Raw genomic sequence first — 4,152 nt, 5'->3', positions numbered from 1 at the left:
TAGAATCTGCGTCATCATCACATGACAGTCATGGGACTTCATCCCACTGAACCTTTTCTTGTCCGTGTCTAGATATCTGCTTATCTTGCCACAGTAACCGAAACTAACTTTGACTCCGGTAAGGCACTTAAAGAATTGATCGATCTCGGCCTGACTTAAGGTGAAGCAAGAATGGGGGCAATAATCCTCTTTCTTTATTTTCTTGCCATTCTTCTCCCATGCCTCTGTCTCCGTCTCTGTCTCATCTGACATTTTACGGGGCGACATGTGTAGATCTTCCCTGATTTTCAAATCTTGTAAGTCTTTTCTTGCCTTCGGCCCATCCTTAGTCTTATCCGGCATGTTCATGAGTGTTGCGAGCAAGCTCTCAAGGACATTCTTACAAATATGCATTTAATCAAGGCAATGAGGTGTATCGTGTTTGTGCCAGTACTCCAAGTCCCAGAACACAGACCTCGTCTTCCATACCTTCAGCAGCAGCTCCGGCGCCTTTCTCATCGTCTTTCCCGGCGTGGGGCAATCCTTCTAGTTTTTCAACAGCTCATCGATTTCGGCACCGCCCCGCTTACGTGGAGGTCCTCGATGCTCAGCGTGACCATTGAATAGATCTCCACGGTTTCTCCACGGGTCGTCCTGTTCGAGCCATTTTCGATGCCCCATGTACACGATTTTCCCAAACCCGCCATCTTTCCTTGACGTTAGCTGCTGAGACGTCATATCATCCATCCACCGCATGCATCCGCAATATCCATGGCACACCTGGACTGCGACATATCTGTAACCGAGATAGTCATGCACCATCGTGATCAGCGCGTCTCTCATGTAGAAATACTCGCCTTTGCTAGCGTCCCATGTCTTGGCCGGTGTTTTCCATAACGTGTCTAACTCCTCTTGAAGTAGCCCAAATACAAATTAATATTATTTCCTGGTTGTTTCGGCCCTTGAATAAGCATGCTCATGTGAATGTACTTCGACTTCATGCACAACCAGGGGGGTTGTACATCCATACAAACATAGGCCATGTGCTATGGTTGGTGTTCTGGTTGCCAAACGGATGCATGCCATCGGTACACGCACCGACCACGATGTTCCTTGCATCACATTCAAAATACTGATAGAAGCTGTTCAACGCTCTCCACTGACTTCCATCCTTGACGTGTCTCAGCTTCGGATCATCTCCATCGTCGGGCTTCTTCCTCTCCGCGTGCCAGTGCATTAGCTTTGCTTCCTTGGGATCTACAAAATACCGCTGGAGACGGGGAGTGATCGGTAAGTACCATACAACTTTCTGGGGACATTTCTTCCCGGCCTTCTTCTATCGAGAAGCATTGCACACCCTTGTTTTTTCCGTGTGCTCCTTCCGATAAATTATGCAATCGTTGATGCATGCATGGTATCTAACGTGTGGCAGATCAAGAGGGCACACAATCTTCTTGGCCTCATCAACACTAGTAGGGCATAGATTCCCCGCAGGAAGAACATCCTTTAGGTACTTGAGATGATCATCGAGGCTAGTGTCGGTCCATTTGTTTTTAGCCCTCGTCTTCAGGAGTTGGAGCGTGAAACTCAAGCGGGTCACCTCAAGATTACAACCATCATACAATGGAGTGTTCGAGTCTACCACCAGTTGCTCCTGCTTAGCCTCCTCTCTAGAAGCAACTCTCTCAGTACTCGTTTCCTTGTGAAGCAATGCTTGAACATGAGGGTCCCGCATGATTGAACTTAGTACCGACAAACTCTGCTGCGTGGAGTCCATGTCATTCTCTCCGCCGCCATGTCCGGCCCCTTCTCCTCCGCCATGTACGGCCCCTTCTCCGCCGCCATGTCCGGCCTCTTCCCCGCCGCCATTATCGATCATCTCTTCGTCTTGCCCCGTGTCATCATTGCCTGCCCCGTCGGCAACATCGTCATCCTCATCTTCAATTATCCACCGAGTATAGCCATCCATGAAACCAGTCATGAGCAGTGCGCTTCGACACGACCATCGTCATGGGGGTCGAGCCAAACTATTCCTTTGCATTTTCGACACAGATATAAAACCTCTGTCTGGTTATTTTCTTTCATGTCCTGCACCGCCGACCGCAACCACCTGTCCACCATCATTCCACTGACCATCGTGAACGGCTGCACGGTAATAATAAACAAATTGATTATAAAAATGCGTGCATGCATCAAAGTCATACAAAAATTCGGCATTACCTTCCCTAAAAATAGGACAGATATAGATCTAGAGTTTGCCTGGAATTCGCCGAGACGGAAATAAATCGACATTTCGGCAAAACATAGGCAACTCAAAAGCACAATTTGGCGTCAACTCATGCCACACACACAATTTCCATCATATCTCCCAATTATCATATCACACACACATAAACATATTTCCATTTTGCAAAAGCATGAAATTTTAAACACCTCTATCTCGAGATCGAGCACACGGCGGAGATGATGATGTAGGGAGATCAAAAGTGCACAAAGCTTTTCTTGACAAAGATAGATCTATTTAGGGGGCAAATAGGTCACTTAACTAAATGCTACATCTACCTAGCTAGCTAATTTGGGAGGAGACAACTTCAACTAGTGGAGGGGGGAGAAAAAAGAGAAAGGAGATGCATTAATGGAGGTGGTGTAGTTAGCTAGGAGTAATGAAGAGAGAGAAAGGTAGGTAGAAGAGGGAGAGTAATGGGGGAGAAGTATTGAGGAAGAAGAAGAGTGAGAGAGGGAGGATGTGGGAGGTAGGGGAAAGGGAAGAGAGGAGATGGGGGAGGGGAGGACGGGTGGGTAAAGGTGGTGGTTTGGTGCGGCTTAGCAGTAGCGCGGGAGGCAAAACACGCTGCTGATAAGAAAGTAGCAGCAGCGCGCTTCCCACACGTGCGTTACTGCTAGTCGGGACCAACAGTGTGCCCAATTTGAAAATTAGCAGCAGCGACCTCAGAAAAAGCGCGCTACTACTACAGCTTTAGCAGTAGTGCCTATCTAGTCAACGCACTGCTGCTAAATGTAGGTGGGTGGACATTGTCCGTCGATATTTGTAGCAGCGCGTGTTGTTCCAAGAGCGCTACTGCTAACTCCGTGTCAGTAGCGAGTTTCGCGTGCACGCGCTACCGCTAATTAGCAGTAGCGCTTCTTTTTGAGCCGCGCTTCTGCTAAGATTCTGTGTATAAGATTTTTCCCAGTAGTGCCCAAATGCATTCCTCACTCCACAAAACAGTCGGTCCTTCCTTTGTCGTACCATCAACCAACAGTTACCATCTTTGCACGCCATTTCTTTTGTTATAACAAATTCAGGTACATACTTACTTTTGGTTAGATTGCTGGCTACACCAAAATTCCCTCGTCGCACTTTTCCCATGCCTCTACTCGCACACCACTTCACCTCTCGCTCGTGTGGCTGTTGTTATGAATCACGGTTTAGAATCAATCCTTTGGTATTACCTAACATCTAATGTTGCTTCTGAGTTACGCTCTTTGTTGTCTCTCCTACAGGACTTTCAGGAATCACTAGGACCGGATGAGTGCTACCTCAATGACGGCCTATGCTTCTCAACTAAGGCTACCTACTAGCTATCCATGGGCAACCACGATGAGGACATGCATGGCGTTTCCATATGGTCTTCATCCGTTCCTAACCGTGTGAAGATATTTGCCTGGCTCCTCTTTCAGGATTGGCTCAACTCCAAGAGCAATCTTCTTGACAAACATATCGTCACTGATGAACTATGTACAAGATGCGGGTTCGATGGCGAAGACAGCTCTCACATCTTCATCCACTGTTCGCTTGCTCAGCACATCTCGCAAAGGCTTGGACTTTCCCCCTCTGAGAGCATCGCTGATCTTTGGGGCTGCCGTTTGCCACCACAGGTCGACATGATCATATGGCACTCCATCCTCCTCATTGTTCTCTGGAAAATATGGGACTCCAGGAATGCTATGGCCTTCAGGCAACAAAATCACCATAGCATTTTCACCCTCAAGCAATCATTGATGACCTCATGCTCTGGACACACAGGATCAAGAAAACAGAGCAGAAACAAGTCGCCTCCTCATGGAGTTCCTATCTCCTATCACGACTAAACGTACTAATGTAATTCACCTTGTAATCGAACATTTGTTGGGTTTCAATCATGAGAAATATATTCAGGCGGGGAACTCCCC

This window comes from Triticum dicoccoides, chromosome 7B, assembly GCF_002162155.2.
Source record: "Triticum dicoccoides isolate Atlit2015 ecotype Zavitan chromosome 7B, WEW_v2.0, whole genome shotgun sequence".
NCBI lineage: Eukaryota > Viridiplantae > Streptophyta > Magnoliopsida > Poales > Poaceae > Triticum > Triticum dicoccoides.
Note: the sequence above shows the minus strand (reverse complement) of the source record.